At 39.1% G+C, this 14,294-nt stretch overlaps 1 protein-coding gene across 4 annotated transcripts in view; it reads right to left on the reverse strand.

Annotated features, from left to right (window-relative positions):
- Positions 1-14,294, reverse strand: part of SPHKAP (SPHK1 interactor, AKAP domain containing) — a 237,239-nt gene that overhangs the window by 146,795 nt on the left and 76,150 nt on the right. The window lies entirely within an intron of this gene.

Here is a 14,294-nt window from a genome sequence, read left to right on the forward strand (position 1 = left end):
TAGGTGGAGTTCAATCCTGCTCTAAGGAATGGCTGGAGAAGGGATAGGAGGCTAACTGAGACGGTGATTCCAGGTGTAAGTGATCTGCGAGAGTCTTCTTCATGACATAGGGTGGCCCTAGTTGTAAAAGCTGAGGAACTGAGCAGCAGAGAATGAGAGACCATCAGGCTGGTGCAAAGAGCCTAATGCGGAGGCCCGGAGGCCCAGAGTCCTCAGGAGTGCATGAAGGGGAGGTAGGGTTCAGGAAGTAAACCAAGCCGTGAACGCACCTCCCTCACCAGCACAGCTCTGCAACTCGCGACTCACCCTACACCCCACACACCGAGCCCTGTCACTCATCCCCACTCTCCACACTCCAAGCACCCTCGCCCCGCCAAGCCCTCGCATGCATACCCACTCCACACCCCCACCCAGGGCGCAACCCAACCTACCTCTCTAGCCGCAAGTACAGTCTCGCCCCACCCCTCCAAGCCCTGTCTCCCAGTCCCTGCCCCCTGCAGGAGGTCACCAGCAGATAAATGCAGTTGGCACTTACCTCCATACCCAGGCTACAACCACTCCCAACTCATAGTCTCGCAGTCCCTCCCATCCACCTTGAGCTCTGTGCATAGGTTCATCAGTTTACAGCAATTCCAGATCCATACATGCGCAGGCCCCCAGTCATGAACCCCAGCTCTGAGCAAGCGCTGACCTGCGCAGCTGGGCCACAACTGCTCTGAGCCCCAGCAGGCATAACACCAACCTGCTGCCCTAGCTCTGTGCAGGTGCACAAAGGGCCCATGCCCTAGACCAGGGCACACTAGGGCCCTGCCTCCTAGACCCCTGCACATGCACAAGCACATCCTCCCCCGTTGCTGGGTGTCCAGGCTCACAGAAATCAGCATATCATCCCCAACTTGTACCTATACCTGCACTGAAAGTGCATCATTGCACTGTTGGTTCCCCCGTCATGTCCTGCATCCTGCCTGCAAATACAAGCCTTCAGATTACTGAAGGAAATCAACTTCCAGAGTAAACCAATCAAAATATTTACATGCTGTGAATACAGCAGGAGATCATTAAACATATCATGATGCACACAGATATAGCCCAGCCTAACAACCAAATTAAAACACCAGAGGAGATGCAGACATTGGAATAACTAATCAAAGATGTTCATATAACTCCACTAAATAAAATAAATGGGATGGCTAATGATTTAAAAGAGATCAAGAAGACACTACAAGAGCATAAAGAGAAATCTGAAAGAATAAAAAGAAAAACAGCAGATATCACAGAGATTAAAGATTCTGTAGACCAAACAGAAAACATACTAGAGACACACAACAGCAGATCTGAAGAGGCAGAAGAAAGAATAAATGAACTAGAGGACAGGACAACTGATTTCAAACACTCAAAACAGCAAGTGGCAAATATGATGGAAAAATTTGAATGATCTCAAGGAAATGATGGACAAAACAAAGAACAAATATAAGAATAATTGGTGTCCTGGAAGGAGAAGAGAAGAGTAAAGAGCTAGGAAGAGTAGTTGAAGATATAATGGGAGAAAACGTCCCAACCCTTATAAATGACATAAATATACAAGTCAAAGAAGCTCAATGAACTCCAAATAGAATAAATCCAAATAGACCTTTCCCATGACACATACCAATCAAATGGTCAAATGTTGAAGAGAAGCAGAAAATCTTGAAAGCTTGAGCTAGAATAAACAATCCACTACATAAATGTCCTTCAAAACTGAGGGAGAGATTAAAGTTTTCACAGACAAACAACTCCTGAATGAATCTGTCAACAAGGAACCAGCCCAACAAGAAATACTAAAGGGAGTTCTGCCAGTTGAAAAAAAAAAGACAGGAGAGGGAGGTCTGAAGGAGGGCACAAAATTGAAGAGTACCAGTAAGGGTAACTTAAAGGATAAGAAGAGAAAGAAGGTAAAGAATATATATTTCTTACTAATAAAATCCAAAAGATAAGACAGTGGATTCAAGAGACACTTTTTTAGTAATAACTTTGAATGTTTATGGACTAAACTTACCAATTAAAAGATACAGATTGGCAGAAAGGATTAAGAAATACAATCCAGCTATATGCTGCTTACAAGAGACCTATTTTAGGTCAAGGTCAAATTTAGAGGTTTATAATACAGCATATAGGGGACTTAGAGATACATAGAAGTTAGAGATGGGTGAATGGTTAGCTAATAAGGTTGAATTCAAATGTAAGGGAATGGATAGAAGCGAAGGTGGTTCTCTAGTGGGTCTATAAATAATATTGCCATATTGAAAGTGAACAAGATTGAAAGGAGTTATATAGACCTATGTGTCCCACTGATTAACACTAGAAATATAAATTAGTTCTTGTAATAACTACCTCAAAGATATGATTCATGTACAAAAAGTGTTTAAGTCCAGGGTTCAGGGGGAAAACTGTTTTTGAATGCTATGGGCTATGTTTAACAGGAAAACAGCAGTGCCACAGCAACAGCATGAGTAAATAATGGGGGGAGGGACAAGAGTTAAGGGGAGGTTTAGATTTCCTATTTGATGTGGATGTGTTATTGGTTATCTTTCTCTTGGGAATGATGAAATCATCTAAAATTGAGAGTGTTGATGGACTGTGGACTTTGGGCACTATACATGATGCCTGATGAATGCAGGTGGCTGAAGGATGCACTGAGTGAGAAGTAGATTGGTGAACGATGACGTATACATATGATCGAATATTGTGCTGTGACAATAAGGAACGAAGTCATGAGGCATGCAACAATGCAAATGAACCTGTGGGACATTTGAGGCAAAATAAGCCAGAAATGAAAAAACAATTGTTGTATGGTCTCCTTTAGAAAATGCTTACAAGAAAATAGGGGCCTAGATTGTGACACATTTAGTCCAAAGGAGTAATTATTATTTATGGATTTTGAGAGGCTGTTTTATATATCTATAACCTGGTATTCAAAGATAAGAACAAAGCTGATCAGATTGGGAGTAAAGTAGTTCAGAACACAAGGGTAAAGGAGACATTGTCTATATTTTAGAACCACACCTACTCTTTGAGAACAAAGGAAGAAAAGTTTACTTCGTCTGGAACCTAAATTTTCTGTAGCACATAATCTAACTCAACTTGTCTGGATAGCTCATTGAAGAACTGAAATACAGGGAAGACAGAATAAGAATGAGGATAGCTTAATGTAATGCCTAGATACACCTTAGAATATATTAGGCAGATAATCAAAAATTATTAGCAAAGTTATTTGAGGGATGGGAGAAAAAATATGGAACTATTAAACTTTCCCATCAGGGAATCCCATGATACTGTGTCAGACATTAGGGACACCCAAATGAATAAGACAAGCCCTTGATCTTGAGGCTTACTCTTGTCAAACTTATGTAGGTAGTGGAGAAGCTTAGCCTGCCTATAAGTATGCCTAAGAGTTACTTCTGGAGGATCTCTTTTGTTGCTCAAATGTTGCCTCACTCTCTGTTAGCCCAACTCTGCAAGTACAATCATTGCCCTCCCCACTACATGGGACATGACACTCAGGGATGAAAGTCTCCCTGGCGGCGTGGGAGATGACTGCCAAAGAGGAATCCGACCCTGGTACCAACAACTCCATCTTGACCTAAAGGGGGAAAAGAAGTGTAGCTAATAAATTATCAGTGGCTGGGAGAGTTCAAAAAGAGTCGAGAGGCTACTCTGGAGGTCACTTTTTTTTTTTTTAATTAACGGAAAAAAAGAAATTAACCCAACATTTAGAAATCATACCATTCTACATATGCAATCAGTAATTCTTAACATCATCACATAGATGCATGATCATCGTTTCTTAGTACATTTGCATAGGTTTAGAAGAACTAGCAACACAACCGAAAAAGATATAGAATGTTAATATAGAGAAAAAAATAAAAGTAATAATAGTAAAAACAAAACAAAAACCTATAGCTCGGATGCAGCTTCATTCAGTGTTTTAACATGATTACTTTACAATTAGGTATTATTGTGCTGTCCATTTTTGAGTTTTGTATCTAGTCCTGTTGCACAGTCTGTATCCCATCAGCTCCAATTACCCATTATCTTACCCTGTTTCTAACTCCTGCTGGACTCTGTTACCAATGACATATTCCAAGTTTATTCTCGAATGTCGATTCACATCATTGGGACCATACAGTATTTGTCTTTTAGTTTTTGGCTAGACTCACTCAGCATAATGTTCTCTAGGTCCATCCATGTTATTACATGCTTCATAAGTTTATCCTGTCTTAAAGCTGCATAATATTCCATTGTATGTATATACCACAGTTTGTTTAGCCACTCGTCTGTTGATGGACATTTTGCCTGTTTCCATCTCTTTGCAATTGTAAATAACGCTGCTATAAACATTGGTGTGCAAATGTCCGTTTGAGTTTTTGCCCTTAATTCCTTTGAGTAGATTCCCAGCAGTGGTATTGCTGGGTCGTATGGCAGTTCTATATTCAGCTTTTTGAGGAACTGCCAAACTGCCTTCCACAGTGGTAGCACCATTTGACATTCCCACCAACAGTGGATAAGTGTGCCTCTTTCACCGCATCCTCTCTAGCACTTGTCATTTTCTGTTTTGTTGATAATGGCCATTCTGGTGGGTGTGAGATGATATCTCATTGTGGTTTTGATTTGCATTTCTCTAATGGCCAGGGACATTGAGCATCTCTTCATGTGCCTTTTGGCCATTTGTATTTCCTCTTCTGAGAGGTGTCTATTCAAGTCTTTTTCCCATTTTGTAATTGGGTTGGCTGTCTTTTTGTTGTTGAGTTGAACAATCTCTTTATAAATTCTGGATACTAGACCTTTATCTGATATGTCATTTCCAAATATTGTCTCCATTGTGTAGGCTGTCTTTCTACTTTCTTGATGAAGTTCTTTGATGCACAAAAGTGTTTAATTTTGAGGAGTTCCCATTTATTTATTTCCTTCTTCAGTGCTCTTGCTTTAGGTTTAAGGTCCATAAAACCGCCTCCAATCGTAAGATTCATAAGATATCTCCCTACATTTTCCTCTAACTGTTTTATGATCTTAGACCTAATGTTTAGATCTTTGATCCATTTTGAGTTAACTTTTGTGTAGGGTGTGAGATATGGGTCTTCTTTCATTCTTTTGCATATGGATATCCAGTTCTCTAGGCACCATTTGTTGAAGAGACTGTTCTGTCCCAGGTGAGTTGGCTTGACTACCTTATCAAAGATCAAATGACTATAGATGAGAGGGTCTATATCTGAGCACTCTATTCGATTCCATTGGTCGATATATCTATCTTTATGCCAATACCATGCTGTTTTGACCACTGTGGCTTCATAATATGCCTTAAAGTCAGGCAGTGCAAGACCTCCTGCTTCGTTTTTTTTTCCTCAAGATGTTTTTAGCAATTCGGGGCACCCTGCCCTTCCAGATAAATTTGCTTATTGGTTTTTCTATTTCTGAAAAATAAATTGTTGGGATTTTGATTGGTATTGCATTGAATCTGTAAATCAATTTAGGTAGGATTGACATCTTAACTATATTTAGTCTTCCAATCCATGAACACGGTATGCCCTTCCATCTATTTAGGTCTTCTGTGATTTCTTTTAGCAGTTTTTTGTAGTTTTCTTTATATAGGTTTTTTGTCTCTTTAGTAAATTTATTCCTAGGTATTTTATTCTTTAAGTTGCAATTGTAAATGGGATTCGTTTCTTGATTTCCCCCTCAGCTTGTTCATTGCTAGTGTATAGAAATGCTACAGATTTTTGAATGTTGATCTTGTAACCTGCTACTTTGCTGTACTCATTTATTAGCTCTGGTAGTTTTGTTGTGGATTTTTCTGGGTTTTAGACGTATAGTATCATATCGTCTGCAAACAGTGATAGTTTTACTTCTTCCTTTCCAATTTTGATGCCTTGTATTTCTTTTTCTTATCTAATTGCTCTGGCTAGAACCTCCAACACAATGTTGAATAATAGTGGTGATAGTGGACATCTTTGTCTTGTTCCTGATCTTAGGGGGAAAGTTTTCAATTTTTCCCCATTGAGGATGATATTAGCTGTTGTTTTTTCATATATTCCCTCTATCATTTTAAGGAAGTTCCCTTGTATTCCTATCTTTTGAAGTGTTTTCAACAGGAAAGGATGTTGAATCTTGTCAAATGCCTTCTCTGCATCAATTGAGATGATCATGTGATTTTTCTGCTTGATTTGTTGATATGGTGTATTACATTAATTGATTTTCTTATGTTGAACCATCCTTGCATACCTGGGATGAATCCTACTTGGTCATGATGTATAATTCTTTTAATGTGTTGTTGGATACGATTTGCTAGAATTTTATTGAGGATTTTTGCATCTGTATTCATTAGAGAGATTGGTCTGTAGTTTTCTTTTTTTGTAATATCTTTGCCTGGTTTTGGTATGAGGGTGATGTTGGCTTCATACAATGAATTAGGTAGTTTTCCCTCCTCTTCAATTTTTTTGAAGAGTTTGAGGAGAGTTGGTACTAATTCTTTCTGGAATGTTTGAAAGAACTCACATGTGAAGTTGTCTGGTCCTGGACTTTCCTTTTTAGGAAGCTTTTGAATGACTAATTCAATTTCTTTACTTGTGATTGGTTTGTTGAGGTCATCTATGTCTTCTTGAGTCAAAGTTGGTTGTTCATGTCTTTCCAGGAACCTGTCCATTTCCTCTAAATTGTTGTATTTATTAGCGTAAAGTTGTTCATAGTATCCTGTTATTACCTCCTTTATTTCTGTGAGGTCAGTAGTTATGTCTCCTCTTCCATTTCTGATCTTATTTATTTGCATCCTCTCTCTTCTTCTTTTTGTCAATCTTGCTAAGGGCCCACCAATCTTATTGATTTTCTCATAGAACCAACTTCTGGTCTTGTTGATTTTCTCTATTGTTTTCATGTTTTCAATTTCATTTATTTCTGCTCTAATCTTTGTTATTTCTTTCCTTTTGCTTGCTTTGGGATTAGTTTGCTGTTCTTTCTCCAGTTCTTCCAAGTGAACAGTTAATTCCTGCATTTTTGCCTTTTCTTCTTTTCTGATAAAGGAATTTAGGGCAATAAATTTCCCTCTTAGCACTGCCTTTGCTGCATCCCATAAGTTTTGAAATGTTGTGTTTTTATTTTCATTCGCCTCGAGTTATTTGCTAATTTCTCTAGCAATTTCTTCTTTGACCCACTCGTTGTTTAAGAGTGTGTTGTTGAGCCTCCACGTATTTGTGAATTTTCTGGCACTCTGCCTATTATTGATTTCCAACTTCATTTCTTTATGATCCGAGAAAGTGTTGTGTATGATTTCAATCTTTTTAAATTTGTGAAGACTTGCTTTGTGACCCAGCATATGGTCTATCTTTGAGAATGATCCATGAGCACTTGAGAAAAAGGTGTATCCTGCTGATGTGGGATGTAATGTCCTATAAATGTCTGTTAAGTCTAGCTCATTTATAGTAATATTCAGATTCTCTATTTCTTTATTGATCCTCTGTCTAGATGTTCTGTCCACTGATGAGAGTGGTGAATTGAAGTCTCCAACTATTATGGTATATGTGTCTATTTCCCTTTTCAGTGTTTGCAGTGTATTCCTCACGTATTTTGGGGCATTCTGGTTCGGTGTGTAAATATTTATGATTGTTATGTCTTCTTGTTTAATTGTTCCTTTTATTAGTATATAGTGTCCTTCTTTGTCTCTTTTAACTGTTTTACATTTGAAGTCTAATTTGTTGGATATTAGTATAGCCACTCCTGCTCTTTTCTGGTTGTTATTTGCATGAAATATCTTTTCCCAACCTTTCACTTTCAACCTATGTTTATCTTTGGGTCTAAGATGTGTTTCCTGTAGACAGCATATAGAAGGATCCTGTTTTTTAATCCATTCTGCCAATCTATGTCTTTTGATTGGGGAATTCAGTCCATTAACATTTAGTGTTATTACTGCTTGGATAATATTTTCCTCTAACATTTTGCCTTTTGTATTATATATATCATATCTGACTTTCCTTCTTTCTACACTCTTCTCCATACCTCTCTCTTCTGTCTTTTTGTATCTGCCTCTAGTGCTCCCTTTAGTGTTTCTTGCGGAGCTGGTCTCTTGGTCACAAATTCTCTCAGTAACTTTTTGTCTGAGAATGTTTTAATTTCTCCCTCATTTTTGAAGGACAATTTTGCTGGATGTAGGAGTCTTGGTTGGCAGTTTTTCTCTTTTAATAATTTAAATATATCATCCCACTGTCTTCTAGCTTCCATGGTTTCTGCTGAGAAATCTACACATAGTCTTATTGGGTTTCCCTTGTATGTGATGGATTGTTTTTCTCTTGCTGCTTTCAAGATCCTCTCTTTCTCTTTGACCTCTGACATTCTAACTAGTAAGTGTCTTGGAGAACGCCTATTTGGGTCTAATCTCTTTGGGGTGCGCTGCACTTCTTGGATCTGTAATTTTAGGTCTTTCATAAGAGTTGGGAAATTTTCAGTGATAATTTCTTCCATTAGTTTTTCTCCTCCTTTTCCCTTCTCTTCTCCTTCTGGGACACCCATAACACGTATATTTGTGCGCTTCATATTGTCCTTGAGTTCCCTGATACCCTGTTCAAATTTTTCCATTCTTTTCCTGATAGTTTCTGTTTCTTTTTGGAATTCAGATGTTCCATCCTCCAAATCACTAATTCTATCTTCTGTCTCTTTGAATCTATCATTGTAGGTATCCATTGTTTTTTCCATCTTTTCTACTTTGTCCTTCACTTCCATAAGTTCTGTGATTTGTTTTTTCAGTTTTTCTATTTCTTCTTTATGTTCAGCCCATGTCTTCTTCATGTCCTCCCTCAATTTATCGATTTCGTTTTTGAAGAGGTTTTCCATTTCTGTTCGTATATTTAGCATTAGTTGTCTCAGCTCCTGTATCTCATTTGAACTATTGGTTTGTTCCTTTGACTGGGCCATATTCTCAATATTCTGAGCGTGGACCGTTATCTTCTGCTGCTGGCGTCTGGGCATTTAGTCAGATTTCCCTGGGTGTCGGACCCAACAAGGTTGTAAGATTTTTCTGTGAAATCTCTGGGTTCTGTTTTTCTTATCCTGCCCAGTAGGTGGCACTTGTGGCACATGTTTGTCTCACGTATTTGGAAGGGATCCCCCCAGTCACCGTTCTCTGCAGCCTGGGGATTTCCAATCCAATTCTCTCAGTTGGTTCGGGGGGCCGCATGTGATGGGGGCGTCAGCCACAGCGGCTTGAGGGGACCTTGTGGCTCCTTTATTAATTTCCCTATTGGTGTTTGGTTGGACCCAGTCCCTGCCACTGTCGGAAATTCCCTTCTCTCCCTGGAGGGGTGTCGATCGCTGGCTGCAGCGGGCCCGGGGAATTCGCCACCGGACCAGGAAGCCGCCCGCGTGGGAGGGCCACCGCAGCTTGGGTAGCCCTCTGATCCGAGACTCGTAGCTAGTCCAGGAAGCCACCTGCAAAAGAGGGGCGCCAGCCGCCGCGGCTTGGGAAACTTGCCTCTCCGAGACTCTCAGCCGGCCCGGGAAGGAGGGAGGGAGGAGCTCCAGCCGCCACAGCTGCCGCTGCTCGGGTAGTCGCGCGCCGCTCGGGGATCTCACCGCAGCCGAGTCTCGCAGTCAGACTAGCCAGTCCAGACTGGGGTACGCTGTGTGTCCATTCCCTGCCGTGGCCCCGGGAGCTGTTCTGCACTATTTCTGTTCACCTAGTAGTTGCTCTGGAGGAGGAACTAAGACGCACGTACCTTACTAAGCCACCATCTTGGCCCCATTCCTGGAGGTCACTCTTACGCAAGCTTCTGTTAGACATTGCTACCTATGATAACTTGCCAAATCCCAACTGAAAACAATCCAGTCAATCTTAAAGAACACCTAGGACAATATATAAGATTCTACAGAGTTTCCACGAACTAGGGTAACTTTCCACAACCTACAACCTCCAGATGGGTCCTTGGACCAGATAAATCCTGAAACCTAGAGGGCCCAGCCTCTCAAGAACATCAGCTAATTCCATTTCCCTACCTCATATTCTTGACAACCCCTTCTAACATGAAAAATTTAGAATGGCTATAACCAAATACCCCTAAAAAGAGGGATAGAAAAATCAAAGGTGATGATGGAGAGAAGGTAGGGTTGACAAACGAGTATGATTGCTGAATCATTATACTGATATTTCCTTTAGTCTCCAGTATCTTAGAGCTGCTAGGAATAAAAACCTAAAATTGTGGAATTGTAACCCATGGCAACTCTGAAATATGTTCTCCATCTAATTGTCTTTGCCTTGAAATTTATTGTTTTTTGTATATAGGTAATTTTTCACAAAAAAGAAAAAAAGTGATGATAAAAAAATATATATATTCCTTTTAGCCTCCAGTGTTCTAGAGCAGCTAGAAGGGAAAATCTGAGAGGATGGTATGGTAGCCCATGACAAACTCTGGGATCTGTCCTGTAACTACTTGTTGAAGAATGCTTTGAAAACAATTGCTTTTTTCTTTCTTTGTTTTGTATGTATGTTATATTATACACTAGAAAAAGTTAAAAAAAAAAAAAAAAGTAGTAGGTCTGCATTGCATGCTGAGTAAACTTGAAGCTCTTACAATGGACTGTAAGGCCCTACCTAGCTGCACTCCCTCTGACCTTTCCAACATCCTCTCTTCTGCATTCTCCCTTCTGCCCTCCACTCCAGCCACTTTCTCCAACAAGCCAGGACATCTCTGCTTTGGGCCCTTCACTTGCTGTTCCCTCTGCCTGGAATGTTCTCTCCCTGGAGACCAGCCTACTTCACTTCATCACCCCCTTAAGTCTTTCAAATGTCACCTTCTCAAGGAGCCTACCCAGAACACTCTATTTATAATTATCCACTCCCCCGCCCAATCCTTGGTTTCCCAGTCTCTCCAACATGCTCTATTTTTTTCTATAACGGTATCATCTTCTAACCTACTATAGAATGTATTTATTTACTATGCCTATTGTTTATTATGTGTCTCCTCTCCCCATGTTATAAATTCTATGAATGCAGGGGTCTTGTTGCTTTTCTCGTGCTGTATTTCCAGCCAAAAAACGATGCTTAGCATATAGTAGGAGCTCAGTAAATGTATACTGAATCTCTGAATGAGTTGAAACATAAAAGTTGCACATAGTTTCATATGCATAACAACATGTAAAAATATTGGTAGTAGTAATCTTTGTGTAATGGAGTTGTTATATTTCCTGTTCCTTTCTATAGTTTCTAAATCGTCTACCTTGAGCACACAAAGCATATTATTTTGTGTTCAGAAAGAGAGCTTTATTTTTAAATGTGTGACATGGAACTCTTCATATTGGAAATATAGTGCTCATGAACACATTCGGAAATGCAAAATTCCATGACAATTATAATGAACGTCCCTGATTGTCCTTTCAAATCAAATTGAATTTGCAATCTTTACATAAGGGTTACTGCTTTAGTGATGAGTTCTCCTGGGCCACATCAGAGGTAACAAACAATGCAGCCTCCACAAGTGAAAGTGGGCTGATAGGACTGGTAGAAATAGTAAAAATAAGAAAACCAGCAAAACCTACCTTGCACCAAAGGTAATTTCCCACGGCAGAAAACTTTAATGGTGCCAGAGAAGATTCCTTTACCACAGATAACTGTCTCTGAATCTGTATCTTGCCTCCCTAATATCTCTGGGGAACGGGATTATCAACCATCTTGATACTTGTCTATAAGAAATGAAATCAACTTGGACAATCCTATGAAGTGCTTCAACTAATCCTGGATAATAAGACTTAGACCAGTGAAGCAAACACAATTTTAGGTTGCTGGATGAAGTTTCTGGTCCCTTTTAAAATAACAATGTCATCATGCCAAAAATACATTTCTCCTTAAAAGGAGTATCTGGTGATGGGTAAGGAAGCCAGCTTTATTTTTCTTAGACTGCATTAATGGACTCAAGGATTTTATTATGCTCTTTATTGGATACATTAGAGTATTTTTAAAAATATACAGCTTTTTAAAAAGAGCTAAGATAACATTCCACATGTTGGGAAGGAGTTTAAGAACACTTTTTAGAAGAAACCAGATGGGGTAAATTTGCCCAGATGTTGAGAAATGGCTCCTCTAAATATATCTGGAGTTTAAATTTTTACAACTATAAATTATCCCCATATATTCAAGCAATGTAATTCCTCTGTCATGAGTGCATTTTATGACTTCTTTATGAGGCGGGGCGTGCATGGTCCAGGAGACAAACATTTTATGACTTTTTAAAAGTACAGGTTGCGAATGTTGAAACTCTTTATAAATAAACACTAAATAAAGTAAGTAAAAACAAAGGTGGTTTAATGTCAAAGACATTTAGCAATGAGAGAATAAACAGAACTCACAAATTGACAGCCATATACTGCATAATATTAAAATACTTTAAATTAGTTGCCAACCCTTGAAAATGAGAAAACACTTTTAAAAAATCTGGATTTCTGTCTTCTCTTGAATAATTGGTGAATCAGGCTACAGAAGACAATAACAGAAAAATTTAGGCACCCTTTAGATTCAGCATGCATCGAGTATTCTGTACTCATTTTCACTACAAGTACTGCTCTGCCAAACATTTAATTAGGTAATCCTAACAATCCATCAGACATATTTTTTGTCCTAGATTTTCTTGGGATTTTCTGGATGGTATAATTATGCCACAAATTAACTTTGTTCTTAGATTTGTTTATTTTGTAGCTTGCATTGCATTTTTGAAGTAAAGCACTTTGAAACATGATTTTATTAGGATTTTGGGAGAGTTTTTGTGCAGTGATAGCAGAAGTTTTCATAAGAAATCTAGTAAGCTAGAAAATAATTGGCATTTTTCTCCCTTTGGAGACGTATCTGTAGAAATCACATTGCAGTAAATGTATCTTTATCTGTCAATGGCAATACGTATCAATCTCCATTTTAAGGCACATTTCTATTCATGTTGAAAGAAGAGGGGTTTTGAAATTTAGCTGGGGTTGAATTAAATGTAGGCAGATTTTATTTACAAATTTATTACTTAGCTCTGGAGGTGAAATAGATTATCTGATTCATTACTGAACTGCAAAACACACCTAGCACAATGTTGTCACTTAGTACATTCTGAAAAATGTGGGTAAGATCAATGAATTGCATCATTCTAAAAATCTTAGTGTTATTTTTATGTTTAAGTAAATAGTTGATAATCTTTTAATTCTAACTCCATGCTTCTGCGTGTGAGAGTCTGCACTCTTGAAAGCCAAATGTTAGGGAAACTATCAAATAGATAGAAATAATCTGCAGAAACCATGAGAAATTTCATAATTTCTTTTTCCACCAAGGAAAAATCATGCAAATTATAAATGCATTATTTGAAACCACTAGAATAAGTGAAGTAACATAGAGCAGCATCCATGCATTAAACAAATCTGTTACAAGAGAAGAATAGCAGTTCATAAAAAATGTCAAAATGTTTTTAAAAGTGTCTGTAGAGGGCGATGCAATGGTGGCTCAGTGGCAGAATTCTCACCTACCATGCCAGAGACCCAGGTTCAATTCCCGGTGCCTGCTCATGCAGAAAGAAGAAAAATGTCTGCAGTGAAATATTACCAAGTGCTGGAGGTTAGAAGACTTGAATTTGGGTCCTAGCTCTACCACTTTCACTAGCTTGACCTTGGGAGGTTACTTAATCTCTCTGAGCCTCAGTTTTTCCATCTGTATGTGGACCAATACCATTATGTTACAAGATTTGTTATTGTCACTGAAAGGAGACAATCTTGGTTAATAGTAAGGCATGGGATTTATTGAGCACCCATGCTTTCCTAGTCACTGTGAAAGACCCCTTACAGATGTCATTTCAAATCCTCACAGCATTCCAGCAGGGTAGGTGCTATCAGCTATGGTGGCCATGAGGAGACTGAGACACAGAGGGCTGGCATTTGCTCAGAGCTCCTCAGTTAAGTAGGTGGTTTAATTTGGGATGCAAACTTAGATTTTCCTGAACCCCTCCTGTACACTTTCCCAGATACAAAGCAATATTTGTGCTACAATTCTTACCTTTTGGCCATTTGCTTTCTTAAGAATTGTTTTTGTTTGGGATGCTCCTATTTTACTGGGACACTGGTACCCAGAGAAGAATAATGCAGGTGAGGGATGAAGCCTGTATTGTTCCTGTCTGGCAGTCCCTCATTGGATGGCAGTTCCCCTTGAGAAAAGGGGAATACCCGAATCATTGAGAAGCATCACCAAATGCAAACCAGGCCTCGATTTCCAAGAAGGTAGGAGAAAAAAACCCTCTTCCTTTTGTGATTTGCGGGATAAG

This window comes from Tamandua tetradactyla, chromosome 3 (assembly GCF_023851605.1).
Source record: "Tamandua tetradactyla isolate mTamTet1 chromosome 3, mTamTet1.pri, whole genome shotgun sequence".
Lineage (NCBI taxonomy): Eukaryota > Metazoa > Chordata > Mammalia > Pilosa > Myrmecophagidae > Tamandua > Tamandua tetradactyla.